Below are 25,631 nucleotides of genomic sequence, written 5' to 3'. Positions count from 1 at the left end.
TTGATCTTAGATAAAAAAAACTCAGTCTGTTTTTCTTTTTTCAATATTTGTTCAGCTAAATAAATAAAAAAGTCCTTACTAAATTATGAATTGTCATGTACTTTCCCAAACAGCCCGAGGTTTATCTGAGAAAGAAAGAGGATTCAGTCAGAAATGACGACAAATTGATTTTATTAATGTGATTTATAATTCTTGTAATATTGGGAGAAATACATGCATTCTAGTTTGAATATTAATTTTCGATAATGCATTACTGAATTACTGGGAATCGTTCCTGTACTGTATTGAAAATATTTGAGCTAATGTTTGTCTGAATTATTAATCAAGATGTGCAAAGGTTATATACAACAAATAAACTTCGATGTCAACCATTCCAAATGAATTGCAAATTGTTATTAGACATAATATAACGGTTTATATTGAAATGCAAAAACCAAAAGTATGATAATATGAAGAAGTCAATTTGTTCATTATTTTTAATATTCTTAAAGATTTCTTAAATAACACAATTTAAATAATAAAAGCGGAGAACATGAAAAGAAATGAAGGATGCTCATAAAACAAATCAACCATATCCTGCAAAGAATTGATTAAAACATTACTGCTGTTTATAAATGTGATATTGAGGTCTAATTAAGTGTACGACAAAAAGTATATTGAATTTTTATTTGTTTTTCGTTTTGATTTCTTGTCTTTTATCGGTTGTACGTTTTGGTGATAGTATTTAGAGGAAACTTTATTGAAATACACACTGACAAAGGAAATTGATCTTATAAAAACATCATTGTGTTTTTTGCTTAAAATCAAGTTATATAAACATTCAATGCCATTTAACTGTGTACCATTAATATTGCCAATATAGTTTTATTTAAATTCAAATTAAAAAGTAAATCAAATTAGCAATAATTACTTTGAAACGTACCATGGTGCATCATAAGTGAACCAACTGTGAAACGTGCCAATTTGATATTTGATACATACAAATAACTCATTTGAAGACATGCATATTTTAACATCATTGCAAAACGATGGTTGAATTACATCGTAAAATACTGATATATGTTTGATAATATGTAAAAAGTTAACTGATGAAAACGAGCATATTTTGATAAACTTGTATAGACCACAATAAAATATTGTATGCATTCCATGCGTATTTGTCTTTAATAATACAAGTGATGATATATTAGAAGTATAGATGATTGCAAGTTATAAAAACATTTGAAATTCACATTGAATGATAATTGATCAAATGCCTTTTTAATTTTGGCAACTAAAAGTGTGTTAATTCGACAACAATCTAATATGTAATATGTTAATTACTTAGTACATTATAGGGTAGATTAAACTACTTTAGAACTTAATGTAATTGTGATAATGGATAGGTAGATCGATCGATAGTTTCAATCGTTTGTGTATGAGCCCCCTTTATTCTAGTTTAAACCTTTTATTATAAACTTTCTTTGATATTCGATGATGATAAAAACATCCAATGGTGCAGTGGATGCAATGGAATGTTCTCAATATTTAAAAAAGAGTATTTGTTTACCGTATATGTATAGATGTTATAAGTTGATACAATGTAGGTGATTATTTTTAAGTGTAATCGATTTATAACCAACGGCTGGTGTGCAAATAGCAAGAACATGAGAAAATGCAATTAATGCCGTTAGTTACAAAATGTTTTATCTCATTTGAATGTGAATTGCTCTCGATTGATAATTCTAATATAATAGCTGGTTATTAGTGTAATAAGAAAATAAGATAAGATAAGATCTAAATGATTTAAATGAATTCGTAATAATACGATTTTCTCAAAGAGCAATCCTAGCTTTAAAATCTTTGCTGTTACACTGTATATCTCATTCAAATGCCATTTATACATATTGCTATGCTTGATTGTTTCCTACTTTTGACATGTGTCTTATCGTATTTCTATTTCCTGTCTATGATGTATAAGGAAATGCAATATCATTTGTTACCAAGCTGCGTCTATTTATAAAAAGATAACTTACTTTGCATTTAAACTGTCAGTGAGTGTATGTCGTACTAAACAAACATCGACATTTCATATTACCGGATGGTATATCAAAATAAACCAAACAGGAAAAGGTAATTCTATGTTTAATTGATTTAATTGGGAGATATTTATAGACAAGAATTAACGTGGACCTATATATTTAATTCCTTAATAAGTTTTTGAGTAAATACAAAAAAAAAAAAAAAAAAAAAAAAACCAACAAAAAAAAACAGAAGAATATTTTAGCTGACCTCTGTTTGATTAATCAAGGAAAAGACATTTTAATGATTAAATGAATGGTGTGTTTTTAGCATTGAAAAACAGGAATTTCGCATTTTTATATTTTTGCAAATGTAATGATTATTAACTATGTTCAAATGTTCTTGGATGTAAGCTCATGGAACGATAAAAGCTCCGTACTTTGTCGTAGTTTACTTTTCTTTAATTTCATATCTTAAATGATGCATCGAATTTGAATATCTAAATGAAGAATCAGTAACCAAGGGGTGGTTGATTTTGGACATTATTATTTAAATTAATGCTAGCGATAAATCAAAGGAATTCATGTTTTAGATTACTTTCCTAAAACAGTATAAATAGTTATTTCTCAGACAAAATGGGTGCAGCGTTTTATTACATTATTGTCTATTAGCAAAGGGTAAATATAGCGATTGTCCAGTGTGCGGCTATTCTATCAGAGCGGAAAGGTCGTCGGGTGACTGGCTTCCACATTTATTTAGCCTGGTCTCCTTAGTCTCAACTGGTGTGGGGTAGTAGCGGTTTGAATTTTCTAATAAAGGCTTTAATATCATGAACTCGTATGTTTATGCTGGAGACATAATAAATCTAACTCAACATTTATATAAATGAGGTTTTTGTATGAGTTCTGTAGCATGGTCGCAATTTGTGAAGCCAGTCAGACTTATGTGGACAAGGTCCTTGGGTCAGGTGTCCATTTTAGTGATCGATGTTCATTTCACCATACACTACCGTGATGGTCTCAGCCACACAGAAAATTTAAATAAGTAAATCGCTAGACGTGCCGGTAATACGGCCTTTTGCCAGGGCACAAAGTTATTTTTATGATAAGGGTGTTTTTATATTCATGACAAATATCAGCCTTCCAAGACATCTCGGCAGGTCGATGGGATCAGCTTATCCTAACAGCCTTCCCCCACATAGAGGGGAGCAGAAACGTATACATCCTCACTTCAAAACCAATCTAACGATCACGGCTCGTATGTACACCTTACACTGACATAGATATATGGAAACACTGGTCGGGGGCTCTCTCACAACCAAAACGGATCTTTACAGCATTGGAGGTTTATTTTGTGTTATAACCTAGGACATGATGTCCTCTTCGTAAGGATATAAAACGCAGGATAAATCTGGAATAACGCCAAAGAAAAGTGCAGGTGAGTGGAAATATTGATATAGTCTTTGTATGAGGTATATTTAGATATCAATTGGTTGTTGAAGATCACAAATTACCATAATTCTGACGGGCCCTCAACCTTTCTATTTGTGTATTTTGTTTTCTGTTATCTTGTTTGTGTTATATATATATATGATTATCTTTATAAACAACGTAAAATGGATTACAGGTATCGGATGTCTAGTTACATATTCGTTATTATAGTTTAACCCATTACCAATTAGGAAATGTTTGCTTATTTGCCCCATTAGAATGTATCAAAAACCATCTATATCCTTTTTTCCTTCTTATTTTTTCTAACTTTTATGTTTCGGGCGTGTTTCATTATCAAATACAAAATACAGAATTCAAAATGACATTTTAAAGAAATTATCGTCACGAAACAATGGCGAGAATAATAGCAATACAAAGAAAATTAAAAATTTGTTGACGTAATGATCAATCAATATATTGCAAGTGAAACATTTGGGGTTATATAGTCGTGTAGTGTTGTCCCTTCCCACCCTAATCTAGACGCCTGCTTATACACCAGGGACGAGCATCAGCCTAAAAAATCAACACGATTTAAATGTCAAAAGATGTTAATCTGCTATCTTTCCACTGATGACACTCGCAGGACTCGCTCAATAAAACGCGAGAACATTTTCGCTTTTGACTACACTCTGGGTGCCCGTTTCTTGATGGTGTCAAGAGTATTCGTCCAAACGGGAATGCTTTGCATCCAGCCCGGTATGGCAATAGCAGCCCGATATGGCAATAGCAGAATAATTGTTGCTCGTCTACTCTTAATCATTCATAATTCATTAGCATGAATGTAATCACCAACTAATTGATGCTATACCTATAGCCTAAGGGAAATTAAGTTTTTAAAAACAATTTTAGAAACCCGTCCATTATAATATTTTTAAGATATGAAACAGGAATAACACTTTTTCATTCCGTTGAACATGTACAACAATATGCTAGCCATAAGAATTTTGAGAACGTACGGTGTTTATCCTCTCCTGTATCGTAATGTCTCGTTTTTGGCTCAGAGCCCAAATCCTCCCTTTTTTAATACATTGTTAACTGTCGCTATTATTGAGCTGAATACTTTATAGATAAAGGTCCACGAAAGCCATACATGAAAATGTTCTCTGAATTGTGTTCTATCGCGTTGTGAGATATAAATTGTCGTTAACGAGGGTTGGACAAGGAAGAAATGGACAGGGTTCGGTTGTAGCTGAGATTTTATGGCCTCACCTAAAACCGAGTTTCAGAAAAGAAAGATAAACTTAAGAATAGAACTGGATAGTTCTTACGTAAAGTCGGCTTTCGTAGCAACATAGAGAAAGGCTAAACTCTATTACCGGAATACTAAAGCAGATTATAGCTAAGTTCCCTCAGCATTTGTGCAAGTCAGAATAATTCACCAAAGGACGTTGACAGCATGGCAGGATATAGAGGCTATGTTACATGGTGGCATAATAATGACTAAAATATTTTAATAATGATATTTTCCAGCCAAATGATTAGCGTTCTGAATATTACTTTTAAACTGATGAAGACATTAAAGCATGATGCAAGAATGTAATGAAAATACCTACGTCAGACAATGAGAGTAAGTACTTGATATAAGCAATTACAAGGAATTCTGCCACACGCTTGGAATACAATTCAATAATTTTAATATTTCATTAGTTTAACAAGGCAATAATGTAGGACAATATGAGTTAGATGTACGATATAAAATTAATTTTTAATTTGACACTAAATAACAGGTATTCATTATACTAAAATCCAACCATTCCTGAATTATCGTTTCACTTACCAAACCTATGTTTTTGTATAAATACATTTTTCTTTTAATAACGATAAAAACATTCTAACAATCAAAACGATTTGGGATCAAATAGGTATAAAAAAAATGAAACATGATAGAAAACATTTTCCTATTTTGACACAATCATCTTGTTATATAGCATACACTGGAATCGAGGTAAGATAAATTAAAAGAATAATACTTACAAATCATTTGAAGTCAGATAAATTTTGTAGTCCAAACTGCTGACAACTGCTGACAACTATAGTTCATAATTTTACTTTCATCATGTTGGTTTATTTAATTGTAAGCAGACGTAATTCTGTCATTGAATTATAGAATATAGAGGACTACCATGTTTTATTTATCATGATAAATTGTATAGATGTCGGATTGAACGTTTTATCACAAGCTTAGGTTTCGGTGAATATCCTTTTCACGTTTGGAATTGCTGACAAACACACCTGAAAAATATAAATCTAGAAACGGAAAACCAATTTAAACGATTTTTATACAATATGATAGGATATCGGCATTTCATAGTCTCAAGATTGTCGAACACATTTTGTTGGCAGTGTAAGATTCATAAAGGGAATTCAGCCACTATGCAGATAATTTGGACACAGATTATGCTGATGTTGACAAATTTATCATTATGGATATCAGAAATTTTACTGATTTTTACCTTTTTCTTAGAAAACTACCAGCTGCATGGCAAGTACATTCAAAACATTTAACCGCTTAATGCAGATGTCTTCATTCGCTTTATATAAATAAAAAAATCAATTCGTATAAATCTACCTGATTATTTATATGTTATCCGAAAATGTTTGTTGCATGTTTGATATCAGAGTCTCTTGGTGAGAAGTAATTACAAATTTATTTATTAAAAATCAATATCAATAAACAACGATAAAACTTATCGTCAAATTTGCTGTTATTACAAATCCTCTATAATGATTTTAATTTCAAAACAAACATGATATCTCAAACATACCAAGATAATGCATTGCAACAAAGCATTTTAGTGGTTTATAGTATAATAAAAAAAATCTGTATATGGTCTTAAGGTTTTCATAAAAAAACGAGAAAATATAACATGTCGTTTCACGTTGTTACATTGTTTTTTTTTTTTTCTCTTCTGAATATATAACTTTTGTAAGGTGTAATTGTAAAATTAGTATCCTAAGCTTCCACACGTCCCGATATTACGTCAATGTGATTTGTTAGTTTTATTTACTGATAATCGATTATGCAGCCTTCAGTATTGCTGTTTGGATAGGTAGTTAGTCCTTCACTGTAGACTGGCAAAACCCGATTCACGCTTTTGGTATTTAGCTTTGAATGGTTTATGTCTCAAACTTAAAGAGGGCTTTGATAGCTAATATAATATGTTTATGTGTTATGAATCAGAATGTTTACTTTGAGTCGAGACTACATGGCTATACTTTACATATAAACAGTAACGTTAGGTAATAGGAGCCCGCCATTGAAAACGTTTTCTTTATTTATATGTATTATTGATCTTTTCATATAATGGTTTTCTTTGCCTCGTACAAAACAACAGCAGACGGTCAGTGTTCGGGTCAAGAATAGAATGACCAAAGCTCCTATAGTCTTACACACTCGGGGCATTTTATGATATACCTTGATATATTTGTTACGGTATATTTATGCTAGATCGTTATTCATTTTTCTATTTTTTTGTTGCTATTTAACATAATGAACAGATTGTGTGTTGTATAACATTATAATGAAACAGACATGCATATGTTTAAAATTGTTTTACCAGTTAAACATTTGTCAAATATGAAAAGTTTTGTTTCATTGACATTATTTAATTAATTCTTTAATTTTAACATTCTCGAAAAATTGTAGTGATACTATTTGAACAACAGATATATGTATTATCATATTTAAATCGACCTATCAGTGAACATATGAAGGTAAATCATTTCTTTTTCTTTTTGTTTTCGTAGTTACTCTGTTCTATGCTTTAACTTAAGTACAGACAATTTCGCTATCCTTGACTTCTATCCAGACTATTAATCTGTAAGTCTAGCTTACAAGTCCATGAAGAACAAAACAGCTGTACGGCGAAATTCAATATTCGACATTACTTACATGATACGTATATCATATCCATCCTCTGTAAAGGTGATTCACCGACTTTTATTCGTATGATAACTCTTAATAGAATCAACAGTTATTTGTACAGCGATGCCGTAAAAAGCACGTGTCCATGAGTTAAATATGTAGAAAAATATAACTTTACGACAAAGTTCTGCTAGCGCTTTCACCATGTCTTGATGGACCTTATGTATGAAGAAGTATAAATTGATTTTTTTGTCATTTTGTTGACATCGGCGAAATAAGAATTACGGCGATTCTGTCTCTAGATATTTGGTGATACTTATTTAGTCATCGCTGTGTATCAGAATCGGCTTAATTATTTACGTGTAATTGTTGCTGGTCAGGTGTGTCACCAATTAATCCTTTATTAATTATTGGACAGGTGCGATGTGTCATCCTGTCATCATCAAATGTAATTGTGGAACTCCTAGAACATCACATCAGAGCAAACATTTTTTCCTACTTGGTCAAACATATTAATCTTTTGATAGTTTTCGGTTACAACACTTGAGCTATGTAAAGCTAGAAATTTTAATTAAGCGGAATACCTTGTCTTTGAAGGCAGTGTGTCATTATACGCTGACTTGTATATGTGTTTTGATGTTTAAGACTAGTCAGGGCGTTATAACTCATGCATGCAAATATTACACATTTGTTTTCTTCTTTAAGTCAGAAACTCATAATTGATTACTACCCAAAACTGTACAGATAATAAAACATTTGAAGCAAACATACATTTTTTATTGACAGTCCTAATCTACTTTCTAAGATCAAAATATTAAAAAAAATATATATATAAATATTTGAGGTATTTATGGAAATTGGGTGTTTTTTATTAATACGTAATGATAAGCATGCAATCCACAAATTAATCACTAAATGTCGATGATTTTGATGTCATCGTGTACACGATATTTTTCGGGACAAAATGTGATATTAATATTCCAATTCCATGCGAATCCACTATGTTTCATTACAAGTTCGTAGATATTTGATTTAGATCCATTGTTGTACATCATGGAAGTTCTTTTATGCTATATCAATAATGTTCTTAAAGTTAACACTGACATACTAGTTTTACTTTTAGTGTAATGCTAATATTTTTTAATGGAAATAATCATTGAGACTGTAAAGCTTTTATGTTCTGTGTGTGTGTGCTCGTGTGTTAGCTTAAGGTTAAATATGATTAAAAACATTAAAATAGTGATATTTACTAAATGGAATAGAGTTACATAAACACGTTATCAAAGTCTAAATCAATATAACAGATAGAACATTGTAAAATGAATGTGGATTTCACTCCTCCAAACCTCGATAAATCTGTACTAACTGAAATTACAACGCTCTTAATTATACTGTTCACTATTATTTGTATAGATAAGAAAGGACGTTGGAATAAAAGCATTAATGAAAAAACCTGTTAACCATTACATTGCATGTACAAGAACCACTTAATCAATGACCTGCACTGGCATGAACCCATTGTAAGGAAATCGATTGAAACGGCCTGTTTATTTCATCCAAGTATAGAATATAGTAGAAATAAGATATTGACATCAGCAACATGTGTAGCAAAACTCGGGATTGCAATGAATATTTATTTTATATAAACCTCGATTGAAGCATGACATAATAGCTTCAATGCCTGAGATCACTTTATGCTTTGCAAAATATACGAGTATTGTTTGGTTTTCCTTTAAATATGTTATTTATATATTATTTTCATGTGTATATGTACATTTGGTAAATAATTCATAACGTTATAATATCCTTAAATAAATTGCATGAATCAATGACGATTCCATTCGTTTCAAATATTTTTGTTATTATAAGTATGTTATTATTTGTATGGTGTGATAACGAAAACGGAGGTTACGGAATTAACATTTTACTTTTAAACTCCCAATCATAACATTTCAAAAAACCAACACCATTTGATTACCTGAATTACCATAGAATATCGTTATACTATTAATTCACTTTTATTCTCATTCATCAATGGATAATATATGTATATACAGCCATATTAAAACATGGTTATGCAAAGGATCTACCCCATATACACTGTATTAAAATTCCTACTGAACGATACTTTATATCAATACGTGTGATGGGGACGAAATCTCCAGTTTAACCTGACAGTACCGGTAACTTGATTACCGTGATAGCCTATTATGTAACATTACAAAAGGTTCTGTTAATACACTTGTCACATTGTGGCAGTAAAACTCGGAGTTTGACATCGTCTTTCCGTGAAAGGAATTTAGATTTCCTCCAAATATTCGTTTCATGCTATTTACAACAATACCGAATTTCTTTCCAACAAATGTTACTTCCAATACCAAATTATCGAAAAGACATGAAAGAAAAAAGGTGGATACTTCCTCTATACACCTTAATTTCTTTTTGATTTTGTTAGCATTTGTGCGTGCTTATGAAATATTCAATAGATATGCAGTGTTTGTTTTTCTCCTTATATCAAGTTATATTTGTCCGGTTAAAATAAAATAGTATGACATGCCTTGATTCTACTTATGGATTGCAGGTATAAGTTTTTTATATGTATTCTACACTACATGACTTACATAAGACGTAATTTTGCACCATGTGACCTGCACCACGTCATTACATTCTACAATTTACTTCTGTCGTTGTTTTATTACCCACTGTCATTACCGTCGTGATGTTCTCCCCTTGCATTACATGAACTGTTTTAGACTAAAAGAAAAAAAGTCGAGAGTATTTGTAATATGCATCTGAGCAACATATTGAGGGGTACCAGATTCAAGACTATGTATTGTTCTGATATAGATAATATACAGTATAATGCAACGTGTGAATGTATGACATATTCATATTTCTCTTTTCTTGGAAACTGAAGTTAATGGCCATAACATGACAAATATAAAGAGGTATTACCAAGTTGTTATGCAGTATAAACTAGTAATGTATTAATTATATAATATACTGTATCCTTTGTTGTCTCGCTTTATGGCTTTTGTGGGATTTGTAACAAAGTGTGAATATTTCGCAACAAATAGGGCTAGAATTCGCTTCCTGATACATATATTCCAATCCCATTGTATGAAGTAGCTATATATCTTTGTCTAAAAAGGAGCTGGTGTTTAATGTGCTTTCAGGTCTGGCAACACTATTAATGATTTCCTTTGTATGAATGTTTTGTACTTTGTCTTATGTCGTACAAATTTTTACAAGACGTCAATACGAGCTTTATTTGCTGTTCTGAAGGTTACGTTTTAACTTGAGGTTTGGAAGTTTATGATATGTTACTATTTGGCAAACCAATGCAATGTGAATGACTATTATACATTCTACACAGATAGAACTGTTGCATTCGAAGAGGTGTTATCATGGCGTTTAATCTTCTTGCATTTATTCCAGATACGTTCATCTTCAATACACAAAATTATTAAATATTCCATCCATACTTCAAATACATAATGCATCTTAGATCTTAGGTGGGTCAGATGCATACCATCATGCAAAAAAAATATCAGAATGTTTTTCGCTCCATTTCCAATCGCAGTTGGTCTAATTTCGGGAAAAAACTAATTGATATGACAAATTAAGCTGGGTGTATATTACTGTAGAGGACTCCCCAAGGCCGACCTGAGACTGGGATCTATAAGCATTGCCCTGTCAAGCTGTTCCACGTCATACAATATCAGCGCTATGTGAGACTGTCATTACTGGCGTAACGGCAAATACAATGGAGGTCCATGATCAGCTCCAGTGTCCTACCTAGATCGAATTGGATTGATCATCAATATTCATGAGCAATTAAAATAAAATTAGTTGAAATTGTCAAGTAAGGTATAATGAATCCCCATTCATCTTGGTAAGCTGGCCTTTTGAGGTTGACTGGTGAATAGCTTTGCCCTGAAAGCCTCTACTCCAAGGATTGCCTGTAGATCTATCACTCTGAAGAATTCACGGACTGACGGTTCTAGGGCAATACCGCCGACACCACAAAAGGCTCTGATAAAGCTAGCATCTACTAAGGCAGATTAAAGCAAAAAGAGCTTAGGACATGTAAAATGAAAAAGGAAAGAGGAAATGAGCGTCGAATTAGATCGTGCTGTGACACACGTGTGGTAAGATGAGGATAATCAGAGAGCTTGGCCACATAAGTCAGGTGTATGAGGTGTGATTCTAGTCATCCATCAAACACCTCATTCATTTTTAAATTAATTAAAGAAAAAGAAAAATATAAATGTAACAACCATACATAACAGTGCTAAGATCGCAAAAATGTCCCAAGCTTACACATAGTAATCGATCTGTTTCCGCTACAAATATCACCTTTTTGCTAAGAGACTTATTCTGGTTTGCTTTTTTGTATTTTATTTTTCTTTAACCGATGCTGCGCAATGTTTCTTTCACCGAGAGTATACGGCACATACAATACCATAATGTTTGTCGTATTTCACTCTTCAAACGCACCGCTTCCCATCATTTTCACACACTTTCTTTACTTTTTGCCCCTTCTGGTTCTCCTTATCGTTCAGTTCCATGTCTGGTGTTTACCTTGTGACTTTGTTCACAACAGATCATATATCGTGAGCCCTGCCAGAGTGATGCTGCTTTCTATTACCGCCTTACGTTAAATTTCACTTGCCTGCCTTGCTAAGGGGCTAATTGGAAAGTACATCAGTACTGGTGTCCATGTTAGCCAGTACCAATACTTATTGTCTGGCTACCTCTGGCTTCCTGGCATAACTACAGACTAGGCATATCTACTCAAAGGATGCAACCGTCTATAAACCTCAATGACGTCAGAGCCAATAAAGCGGAGGTACCTGTGATAGGAACAGGGTATCGCCAGGAAGGCGTTTCACTGACGTTGCTTACAGTACACGCGCCCTGCACGTCACTCGTCATGCTCCACTGATTTAAACCATCAATGTCTATGCAATACCTACTTTTTCTTACCAGTCTTGCATCTGGAAGGCGCCATTTTGAAACTTCTTAACATAACCATATTGCTAAAGATTGACAGATGGGTTTATTGAGGAAATTAAACTGCGTGTTGACACACATTCATGAATATGGCTAATAAATTTTGAAGTCGTAAATTAAAACCAATTATAGACCGCGTGTAAAATTCGTTATATAATTCTGACGCACCTGTTCAAAGTCTGTGAACTATATATTCCCATTTTTACCAAAGTTTATGCGTGTCGATATGTCATACCATTTGGATGATATTTTTTTACATTTTCCCTGAATTCAGCATATTTTAGATCATTAGTACTGTCAGCCATATTAACAATTTTGCATTTTTCATATGAATTAAACACGTAATTGAAAATTATATCCTTATGATTGTGACTTGAGCTACTTACGTATCGCATTAATTTGAACCATTATATATCTACAATATCCCTTAATGATATATGACGAATGCAAGACTGTCATAATTTTAGGGCAATGTCATCTGTTCAAAGTATGTGAAATAAGGAAGGTATATACATTTGATGACGATGTGAATGATTGAAAGACATGCTGCACCTGCTCTCCGAGCGACTGCGTATTGTTTTTCTGATTGGTTGAAATTCGAACCTTTAATGTAGGGTCAGAGTCTATCGCGATAATCTCTGGCCTTTGTGCTGCTCATTACCGAAGGTGGCCAGGTGCAGCTGCTGATCTTCCTTTTAAGGGTCATCTTGTTGTATGTACTCCATATCCTCCAGAGAGCTCTATTATATATCCTCGTCATTTATCGGAGTTTCTCGGTATTTCTCGACGTGTGTCGTCAGAACTAGAAGCTGTGACGAAGTACCACTCCACTAAATTTAACGCTATGAAGATGTGTCAATTAGGTAGGGTTTGTATTAAAATCCTTTCACATAACGAAGAACCAACGAACACACGTTGGTCCACTAATGTCCCTTTGATAAATACTACATGTCATTTCCTCCATCTAGTTTTGTTCTGTGTGTTTTCTAGGAACACTGTATCATTTTACCCTATTGACTGTCTTTGACCGGTAGCAACCTCGGGTATGGCTTGCGGGGGTCGTAGGGAACAAAGAAAAGAGACACAGTTACACAGCGTGAAACAAACAAAATTAGCGAGATCTGTGAGATCCTCTGTAGGCATTAGTTGGCCCAGCTGTGTGATTCCGGAACTAATCTCCAGCTATTGCCCGAAGACAGCACAATTTGGTATTGCAAATGTTTCAGGTGAATGGATAATCAAACCTTTCTCTGGTAATTAGGCAGTTTTAAGTATGTGTTATGAACCCATACCACGGAATATTATTTCTCTCTTTAATATGCATGAACCAAGGTTGGCACAGGCTGCGAGAAGATGCAATGAAAATAATGGTATCAGATCAACCATGAAAGGGAAACTTAGCTTCGTTGTTATGGGTAACCAAGAAAAGTATACATCACTCATTGAAAGTTATATAATATACTACTAATACTAATACTTTCATTTTGTCTTGTTGGAATTCATCAATTTCAATTACAGCTGTTTGTTTTTTGTTATATTTTAAACATTTATTTTAAGCTTTTCACGATGTATGCTTTTTCATTTACAACTTTTAATTCCTTGATTTTCGATTGGCATCGTCAATATTTTTTCTGGAAACAAAGTGTGTTAAAGTAGACAAAAGTCATATCCTACATAATTATGATTCCGTAAATTGACACAGTGCTGACTATAGCGATAAACGTATGCAGAAATATTACAAAAATAAAACTTCTTTAAAAGGTTAGATATGAAAGCTCTAGCAATTTTCCCCTTCTAGTATATGGAATAGCAGACAATACGAAACTTGTGTGCCCCATTATTTGATTTATCATTTTTAATGATTACTATTGACCTTTTCTATTTACGATTCCATCTATTGTTTACGACATATCCTCATCACCATATTTAACCGATGTATCAGGGCGCTATACCTAACACTATGAAGGTGCGATTACATTCCTAGCACGTGGGTGTTCCATGGAATGATGAACAAATTACATCTGTATACATACACTTCATCACCATCCGAGATCCTCGTATCAGAGTACACGTCTGTTCCTCCGACAATCTCCACACACAACAGCTTCACTTGAGCCGCAGATTTCTTAATGTTTCACAGGAGGCCAAATTAAAAGAATTAATCGGAGCGAACAATGGAATAATAGGTCTAAATTCTCGTCGGTAATCTAGGTACCAGCTCTGTACGACGGGGGCACATATGTCCATCGTCAAATTCGTCGTCGTAGATTACATCGCCCTCCTCTGACGGAGATTACATCGCCCTTCCTGAGCGAGATTACATCGACCAGGCATATGTCTCCCGAGCGTAAACTGGTCAGAGTAAATCTTTGGATGTTGAGATAACAGGCCAATGAAATTCCCTATTAATGTTTGTTTTACCCGCAAAGTACATTGTTTATGACAATGCACTCCTTGCCTATGCATTTGTAATTGTACTTTCTTGATCAGATCTACCATAACATAATCTTCCCAAGTCATGCCTCCTCGCCCAGCATGACCTATCACATCCAGCTCGTCAGCAGGAAACACTCTCCGGGCTTTCTATATTTAATTTTCCATGTGTAATATCTTGGTAAAGACATCCAACAGATGCTTCATTAATATGAAAGTAAAAAACTGGTTACGTGGAGTGTCTCTAATATAGGTGTTGCAAAATTCCTTCCGTTAATTCAATTAACAAAAAATAAGAAATAGCTGCATCTGAATGTATCTACTTCATCTAAACCTGCATGTATAAGCGAATATATGTCATACGGGTATGTCATAATTCGATATTACATGTAACGAGATTTTTCATTGGCTTAAATAGGTATGTTATCAGCTAACAACCACAACGTAAAAGTTGACATTGCTGCTTTTAACGTCGTCTTTCATTGGCTTAAACAATGGCGTCATTTATAAAAAGTAAAGATATTTGGAATGTCATTGAATTAGACTGAATTACAAGGATTAACTTTTAGATTTTTAATGTATGAAACCATAAAACACAAATTAGAGTTAGTATAATCATTTGCAGTTTATCAAAATTACACTATGTATTTTTTTATATAGTACTCTCATCATTTATCTATGGGCGATTTGTCTTGAAAACACTCTGTTTTGTTATATCTTCACAACATAAAAATATTTTCAAGGAAATCAACAGATGATAATACTGTTGAGACGTCACGGGTATTCAAAGATGCCATGCGAAGTGATTCACGTGGTTTTTGTCTAGATAAACACACTACCCGAGTATTCTATATTTGTGCAAGATTCATGTAATGGAAATAATCTTTAATTAGTTCATGTCCAATATGTATACTAATTATTATCTAGACAAATATTACCATATGCCTACAACTTCAAGGCTGTTTTTGAACAAGTATTGATATAATGAAATATTAGTAGCTTTGAATAATAATTGATTACCCTTTGACATCTTGACGTGATGTCGAAGTATAACCACTACCAAAACAAAGGCAGAGTATGGTCGTGAAGATAAGAATAGCAAACATAAGTATTTTCTCATTGCCAAAAAACAAATGGCTTAATGTTTTAAGATTCGTTCTTAAGACATTTTGATCTTTAATTATATATTGTAGTTTCATGTTATTAATGGATGCTGTATTCGACATAAAACTGACCATAACCTTTAGTAACAAAAATCCTATACATTAAAATTGATCAGGACGGAATTAAAGGATGTATGTTAAGATATGTGTGTAAGTAGGTTACACTTAGCATTACTGGAATAGGGGGAATTCTTATGCACTTTGAATAAGAGGTTAGGCACTTCATGTAGTGACCTTTACATGTGTGCTATTAGTGAGGAAATATATGAATTTTATTTCAGCTCTAGAGAAGCAAATTGTGGTTTTACATCTCGATTATAACTGGATTTAACATTATGGTCATATGAATAAAGACTACCATTTTACTCTTACTAAAATGCTGATCAACTACAAATTGGATTAATAGGCTAACAAAGTAGATGAACCATTTGAACATTTGAACACATGCATTTTTTACACTATTTCCACTTCGTTAATATAATTTTAAATGATTCCTCGATGGTAAAAGGTATATTTTGACCCCGCTACATTGAATAATTTTGTTGCTATTCAAAAAAATATTTCCGAAACCAACTTTACAAATCATATTAATCAAGTGAAGGATTAGGAATGCATAAGCAAATAGGTTTTAAACGATAGTATTTAGCATCAGGCGAAACTTTTATTTCATTTCATCTAAATGAGAATATCAAATAAAGTATTCGTCACAAAAAGACCGATGGAACAATTGCAAGATACTAATTGTACTAACAAGTCTGAAAATCCCGATAAGGAGAATAGAACCATGTGCTCCAATAGAGGAAACGTCTTCGTTGTAGACACAAGCCAGACATCTAGGTAAACTCTAAACGATGAACATGGAACTACAATACATATCAGAAAATCGCCAATATGTCTGATCCGACATCGGGAAAAGCCGACTGTATTTCCCACAGTTTTCTCTATCCTATTCTCACTCTTACTGTGAATACATATGGAGAGAAAGGAGTTTTTTTATTGTATCAACCAATAGTACCAAGACATTAGAGAGAGACACTTAATTATACATCAAAATGGAGTTATATTTTGTGCCAGAGCGTTCTTCCAATTTTGAAAAATAGGGTCATTTGTTCTTTTCCATAATCTATTTCAATATCGGAAATAATACGAGTTCTTGGCAGTACAAATATAACTACAATAAAACATGCGGGTAAACCACTGTGGATGTTACAGAACTACACCATATGTAGATACAATGACGTTTGAGATGCAGTAGCAGGCTTAGTTATGATTCAATATCTGTTTAAGCGTTTAGGCTACAGGAATGGGGTTGCCTGGTTTCTCACTTATACCAATTTTCTTATATGTATTTTATTGCCTTCTCGTCCTCGTTTCAGCTTTATGATCTATACGAGTTGTCTTCTATGCAAATTCCTACATTACTTTTAACATGAATGATCGGGAATATCATTATTTATGTCTTTTGTAAATGCACAATAAAGTATATTACTTTACGGTAGCATATCTGGTGTTGTATGATATATGGTAAACAATTCAGTTTGTTTTTATCCAAATTAATATTTGATTCCGTTTTTATTTTTTATCTTTTTTTTTATTGGTTATCAAAAATAATAAATTCCATTATATAACAAAACCGTGGTAAAAACTCATTAATAGGCTCAGAGAATAGATAAATAATAAGACGACCACAGAAAATGCACAAGGTAGTGGATCCAGGTGTTTGGAAGAGTAAGCAATTGATGCTTCTTCGACGACATCCGCAATACAAATGGTTTATTTTTACCTTACATGAAAAAAAGATTGTAAAACAATAATCACTGAAATAAACACTAAACATAATTTACATGCTATTGGGTAACTTTATAATTTAAAAATATAAAAGTATAAAAAATAATATAAAACATTTCACTGTATAAAAGATTCTAGATTTGGTTGTTACAAAATAATAAAAGCCTTTATTAAAAATGTGTTAACGAGGGTAATAAATTCATCGTTAGTATTTTGTTAATCTGCTGTACTCTTCATATACGAATAATCTTCATATAAGATACTGTGAACCTCTTTGTTTCGTTGGGGTTTGAAGTTAATATGTCCTCACGGAATTTCATTTGTATACACTGTCATTTAAGGGAAAAGATATTAACGAATAAGATTTGAAAACAATCACTTTTTTTAATTTTTAATGAAAGACAAGCTTGATACAATTGCTGCTTTATCCAAGGCCATAATAAAGCTTAAAGCTTACAGCAAAATGAGTAGTTGATGTTGCTGTCATTACAACTTAGAAACTTAAATATAAATATATAAGAACATTTCAAACTTTATTTCCGTATATGCTTCAAATACTTTCCTTACCTTAACTCTTTTTCGGTATAAGCTATAATTGGTAGGCCCTTCAAGATTGGAAAGCTCCGTGAAAGTTTAGTTAAATTGGCGAAATGAAAACACGTTATTTACCAAAGTATCTGTTTACCGGTATACCTATAATTGTCAACATTTTAATTCATGTTTTTATAAGAGTTTTCTTTGAATAAATTCTTATTATTGTTAAAGGTGAAATACTTTATTGTCATTAGACTTGGCAATATAATCACACTTCTGCCAATACTATTACTGATAGAATGCCCCAAGGCCAAAAAATGCAAACTGTTATTGACCATAGCTTTTGTTTGGCAGTATTTCAGTCTATATTCTGACACGGGAACCCTACTCCGTTATACATGGGGCGACGACAATCTAGATATCTGAACAGGCAGCACGATCCATCAAACAACAGCTGGCTTACTTAGATATTTTGAAAACAATTATAATTTCTGTTGTCATTTAATATCTATATGTGACAATAAACTGCTTTGAACGTGAAATGTACATCTTATGTAGCAAACATTTGTAGTATGTATCCAAAATTTAGACATTGAAAATAAATGTAGTTAACATTAGTTATGGTAGTTATGTTTATTACACCTGTATATAATAATGAGTTAATCTTACAAATACCTGTGGTTAATTGTCATATCAAGGGTAAACTTACACCTCCACTTCACCCCCTCAAAAAATCCAAGTAGCCAAACTTTGATTCTATTCTAGGAATTAAGTAACTTCTCATTAATCATTATGTTGGTTTACGTTCAATTTCAAAATAATGTTGTTCTGGATTTTTTTTTTCTTTTTTTTTTTTTTTTTTTTTTTTTTTTTAGAAATTTCCTCTTTTATACATTCCTCGTTTTCGTCAAACAGTTTAGCATTTCTCTTCGCCCTTTATCAAATGTAAATTGGCGTTGTGTCGTAATGGACAATAAGAATAAATCCTAAATTACAAGCATACCTCTTGCAACGATAGAGTTAAGTAACTGTTAAAATATTAACATTAGAAAGCAAAATGCTTTATCCATAAACATATTTTATTAAAAAAAGACGCAAAAACTACGAAAATTGGAAAACACAATTGTATTACAAATTAACTTGAATGATTCATTCCATATGTTTTCTATTTTCCGATTCCTGCAGTTTATCAAATCCCCATGTTTACGATATAATGGCTAATTAGGGATAATTAGGTCGACGTACAATTAGCTGCCCTCATTACGTTGTATGGTCGATAAATGGAAACATAAACGGGTTCAATTTGCTAACAGGAGATGTGATATTTTATCTCCTGATAATTTTGTTCGTGACCAAAAAATCGTTAATACATCCGATTTCCCGTAATTGGAAACCCTTTATAGAGGTGTGTTCTAAATCTGTTGCAACTGACCCATTTAAAAAAAAATCAAAGTTCTTTTTTAACCTAAAGGTATTCACAATTATTTCACTGCAATAGTCTTAAAATCTTTGTCAACTGAACATCTTCAATGATCATTGAGATCAGCGGCGATTTTACTCCATTAGCTTCTTTTCTAGATCTTTGCTTACATTGCAACTGCAACTGGTTCAGCTTAAACTTAAGATTTGATTCTTCAAAAGTTTGATCCTTCACACCATTTTTTATTTCCTTTGAATCAATAATCAAGCGTTGCTCAATGTTTGAGTTTCATTACATTTTACGAATGCTATTTGAAAAATCCACTTGATCCATGTATGCTAATTGAAAAAGATAAGGTAGCGATACGATATCCAACGTATTTTTGATCAAGAAATATTTTGTTTCGTGTATGATGTAAAGTCAGACATCTTAGATACCTCAATATATTTTAAGTTATACTGTTGTCATCAGAAGTTTATTCATTTAATTAGTTTTTAATATTTCCGACCCGATTTGCATTGCGGTAATTATGGAGGAAGTAATCTCCGAAGCCGTGCATCCTTATTCTGGAGTTTCATGATATATAATCTGTAAATCGTTTCTAATTGCTCTGTCTAAACGATTTTAAAGTGTGAATCATTCTTTGGTTAATATATTTAGACTCATTATTTCTGATAGATCAAGTCAATATTTTTCATTTACCTACTTGGTGTGGTTGGTGGTTTAGAACATTTGAAATAGTCTATAAAATAGGGCAACAAGACAATGGCTATAACGAGAGGTCGATATGGCATTTAGGAAATAAAGTAACAAAGATGAAATAATCAATGTTACTGATAGAATTCATCTACGGTGTTGACATAGACTAAAACATCATCCATCACCGGTGACGATTTGCTCGACCAAACAGAACGATACTTTCCATTTAGTGCATTTGGCAGCAGATATATATCAAATTCATACTATTTGATGCAGAAAAAGCTGATAAGATTTTGCATCAACAATCATTTTAAAATTACGTTATCTTTTCCTCTGCATAACGATTGGATAGTCTTAACATAGCATTGTTTTTTGTTTTTTTTTTTTTTTTTTTCCATTGGATTTGTTCTTAATTCACGTTACCATGGTGTTTCCCATTCTACCAGAACTAACAATACAATATACGCTATTAAATATATTTTTTCACATCGTCGATATTCTATCATTCTATGTTATTTTCAACGAGAGGTCACATAATTGTCTGAATTTCTGTTACTATTTTAAAAACAATTTAGTTTCTAGTCATATTTTTGTTATATGCGATTTTCTTGAAAATTCGATTTGGACTAAAGCCGTTTATAAGTATAAATAGTTTCCATGGATATGTTCTTTGTTTTACCTTGGATTTTATTTATATCCAACTCTTCTTCAAGAATTAAATTTGTGATACATAACCTTTTCAACTCATCAATTGATGTATGGCTCATTGCTATTTCAAATATTCTTACTTTCCAGGTCATTGTTGGTAATATTTAAACAAAAATGTTTGAATATGAACTCCTTACAACTAGATCAGGATCAAAGTATGTTCGAGAATAGGAAGCGTCTTTTGTATCGTCGACGGTATGAAATTAGGACAAATGAATTAATTCATCATCTCAAATAATTTGACATCAAATATAATCAAATTATATTCAAACGAAATAATATTGTCGAGATGCAGAAATGTTTATTCCAGAAAAAAATCTAGGAAGTAGAATTCACCGATTGAGATTGAAGCAAACGTGTGTATGTTCTGAAGCAAATTCAGAAATTGAGAAAAGAAAGTTTTAATGAGACTATTCATAACGATCCCGTTGCGTTATTAACATACTTTCCAGATCCCACTTTATTCCGATGAAGTATTTTCTTTTATAAAGAGGCCAATACAAATGTCGGCATCACACTGTCAAGGAAACCACGTCGTCTCTATGGGTTTATATGAGAGATAATATGTTTGTTCCATGTGTCATTTGAAAGAATGCATAAACAGTCCCTAATACAGTAACGGCATCTCAGGGTAGACTCAGTCTTGTTATGTCATGTTTAAGTAGTTTGTAGTATGCATATTTGATAATGTATATTTTACACGTGTACTGATTATGCAGTTAGATGAAGGATTAATCAAGAATGTATGAAATAAATAAAATATATAAACAATTCTTGAATTTGAAACATTGAAAAAGAGTATAATATTTTGTCACATATTATTAAGGAATTCCTATATGACCTAAATTCGGTTAAGTCATTTCTGACGTTAAGTTTGTTGATACTTATCGAAAGTTGACGACGAACATTTATGGATAACTTTCCTTAGGATTTTTTTTTATATTTTTGACATAAGTGACGCTCCCAATATGAGAATTTCATATCATATGTGTTGTACAGGCATTCATTCTCATATTTTGCCGTTTACGGAACTGTTCATTGATCTGTTGTCGATTTCATTTCTTAAAAAAAAATGCAGCACATGCCTAATAAAAGAATTACCCGCACGTATTGTCAAGTGACGTGTTTATGCGGGTGGCTTCAACTGTTGCCAACACTATCCACAATTCCAACAATGACATCCATCGCTTGTCAACATCATTATAGCGCATGCCGGAGTAATGCCCTGAAGGCGTTAAAGACAAGTCATCCGGAACGTCCATGGTCAATAGCGCGTGCTATCCAATACATACATAGTTGCCTAGTATTATCATGATAGGAAGATTTGGGTAGACGTACGAAACCTTTAATAATTGTTGATTTATTGGTCCTAGAACGGGTCGTCTTCGCTCATGTGTGTATGCCTGAAGTCCCCTACTTCATTATTGGCGGAACATTCATCATATAGACTGGCTAGCGTAATGTGGTCTTTGTCCACCAAAGAAATGTTCTCAATACGTACGGTCAAGGCGATGTCTCCATGCAAGGAATAAGCGTTGACTCAAGACTAGCTCTGTGAGTTAAATTGTACGCCACTTTGAATCCAAAATGATAATATTATTGTCTTTATAGTGTATTGTGAAAGTACCGAGTAACGGGGACATTGAAATTGATGAATTAAAAAGATAATATATGTAATGATTAGGGATAATTCGTTCAAGATGTGATCTCGAATTGTTAATGTGTGTCTGATCATCATACTATACCAGTACTTCAGATAAAAGTTCTTCATTTCTTCACTCTGTCGAATCAAATTCTATGTTGATATTGCACTTAACTTTACCATTTAGTATCCCGATGGTGCAATGACCTCAATATCATAAAAGGAAACTTTACAATGTTGATATATAACTGAAATTCTTAAAACCGCAATCGCTTAATTAATTTAATCATATAGGATTTATCATAATATTACATCCATTTACCAAATAAACATCGCCTTTGCTATAGTTCTTTGAATATGAAGTAAATATTTCTCATGATTGTGTTTCAAAAAATATTTTTTTAATTTTCCTATATTAGTATTTGATACACCATTGAATAATAAGTGTTTTCGTTAAGCAGCAAAAAAACACTTACTCTCTTGAAGTAACTATAGTTCAATGTTCCATTGGTATCCGTTAAAATATTTATTTTTATCCTTGGCTTCGTTTAATTGATTTTCATATCCGATGGTAATTATATTAAACTGTCGTTGCCCGTTATATTGGCTTCATATTTTGTTAATATTATTACCCTTTGCCCAATCAGTAGTTGGTAAGATATTAGTTTCCATTATTTTGATTACTGCTAGGTCCTCGAGAACTTGAAACATTTCAAAACATTTAAAAGTCTCAGTCTAAATTTTGGACCTATCAGAGATGATTTTATATGAAAAGAGACGTCATTGTTGGACGACTAAGTTAACACATGTCTGAGATTGTTCCATGATCCCGGAGCCAGGGCAGTCGATATTCTGGAGCTAGAAAAAACCAACATCTTAACCCATCACAAATAATCGTCGCCCTCATCCTGGTTGGGTCCGAGCTCGTTTCTCTTGATTTTAATTTTGCCCTTGTGATATCGACACTGCAATGTGTCTTTCTGTAACGGTGGACATACGTTATCGAAGCAATTTAAAACGTAATGATTGTTGATGATGTTCTAATTACTTGTGCCCTAAATAACTTGGACTATTTTTCATCCAAATGTCAAATATATCTTGCCGTCTTCTTGAAGCTTTTAAAGCAATGGAAGTTACATTCTGTCCATTATATTGTAAATTTCTGACATGCTTAAGCGAAGATACAAAACATTGACAACCATTGATGCTGTGTACAGCAGGTTTGGAATCTTTCTGTATAATTATTTTAGAGTCACCATAAATCATATGATATTTTCATAACACTTTTGAGGCAAGTTTTTCACCATTGTAAGTATTTTTTTTAATTTCTGCTACATTTCTCACGTATTGCATTCAACATTAATAAATCAAATTTTTCAAAAGAAAAAAAAACGAAAAGCGAAACCTAATGAACTAAATTTTAACATTGATAGAAGTCGTTTATACGGATCACGTTTTAATGCCAAGAATGGCCTTTGTAAGAGTTTATCAATGTAATATTTTTAATTAGGTCCACGATTGAAAATTAACTGAAAAAATTGTAGGTCGTTGATATTTTTGTTTTCACCTATTTCGAATCCTCTTATCAGAGGTTTGACAAGTAAATACGTTAAGCTAATTATTCTACATGGTTATGAGACCAAACCATACACAAACGCATTAACTATCTAGGTTTTCTTAGCTATATATGTATTATCACAATCGATGTATTTGAATTCGCGTTTAGAGATTGACACAGAACTATGGATCATGCCATTACTATATAATTTGATATTAATTTAGAAACCCCCTCACGATGAATCCATACAGACAGTTGTTCTGATGTTGACGAGTTACGACTATTGGTCACCACTAGTGCTTCAAAATCTTGCTGCTACATTGCTGCGTTAATGATCGAAATCTGTTGTAATATGTTTAATTGTTGGCTGATCATCGTAAAATGATGTTCTTTTATTTAAAGCTGGTGAAAGTAATAGAAAGAAGAATAAAATTTACTTCTGTCTCCGTCAATCATGAATTCTCCACTGTCATAACATATCTGAAGTGAAAATTTTTATGTTGTATTGTGTAGTAAAGGAAACATAATACAGAAAAAAATATTTCGTCTAATACCTAGGGATTTTTAATTGAAAAAATAACTAAAAGACAAAAATATACATTTGATGTATTTTATTCTTAGCATTTTCTGACTCTTGAAGGTATATCATAATTGCAAAAATCAATACGAACAACAATATAAATCCAAAAAAAAAACTAAAAAAGAATTAAAGCTGTGAACAATATAATAATAACAATAACATTAAGGACAATTACACATATTTTGCTTAAAGAAAGAGATACGGGACACAATGATCACTTAATATCCTCAAATATGAAATAAACATCTTTGCAAAGAAAACAATTAACTTCCAAGGCTAAAATTTGCCAGTAACAATAAAAGAAACAATGACATGCCAGCAAATATCTAAAATCTCTATACAGAAGACGCTTCGTCTTACAACTCTTTCAGCACTCATAATGGAACTCCTAGATTTCATTAGTATTTCATACGTTTCTTCCCTCACCATATCTATTCGAAAAGTGATAACTTTATTCTAATTACTTAAAACCAAATTTATATGTAAACATACCTTTAGTTCCTATTCCATCAGTTGATATCGACACGTTTCATAAAAATTAAGTTCAGTTTTCGTCGACAATTTTCAAAGATAGATTTAAGCTGTCTAGAATATTTTGATGACACCACTGTTTGTCCTATATTCGAATGCAGGTGTAAATATAAATTCTAAATGCAGACATAAACGCCCAAAGATAATTATTAAGTAATACAAATTCTATAATACACAGTGTTAAAAATCGAAGTGTTTGCGGT

At 32.4% G+C, this 25,631-nt stretch overlaps 1 protein-coding gene across 1 annotated transcript in view; it reads left to right on the top strand.

Annotated features, from left to right (window-relative positions):
* The first annotated feature begins 3,287 nt into the window (after positions 1 to 3,287).
* LOC138323466 (trinucleotide repeat-containing gene 18 protein-like) overlaps positions 3,288 to 25,631 on the top strand; it is a 77,798-nt gene continuing 55,454 nt past the window's right edge. Inside the window, exon 1 of the mRNA XM_069268101.1 lies at positions 3,288 to 3,438. The gene's annotated coding sequence lies outside the window, so the exon portion shown is untranslated. The remainder of the gene's footprint in view (positions 3,439 to 25,631) is intronic.

Source organism: Argopecten irradians, chromosome 5, assembly GCF_041381155.1.
Source record: "Argopecten irradians isolate NY chromosome 5, Ai_NY, whole genome shotgun sequence".
NCBI classification, from domain to species: domain Eukaryota; kingdom Metazoa; phylum Mollusca; class Bivalvia; order Pectinida; family Pectinidae; genus Argopecten; species Argopecten irradians.
This window is presented reverse-complemented; position numbering and strand designations above follow the sequence as displayed.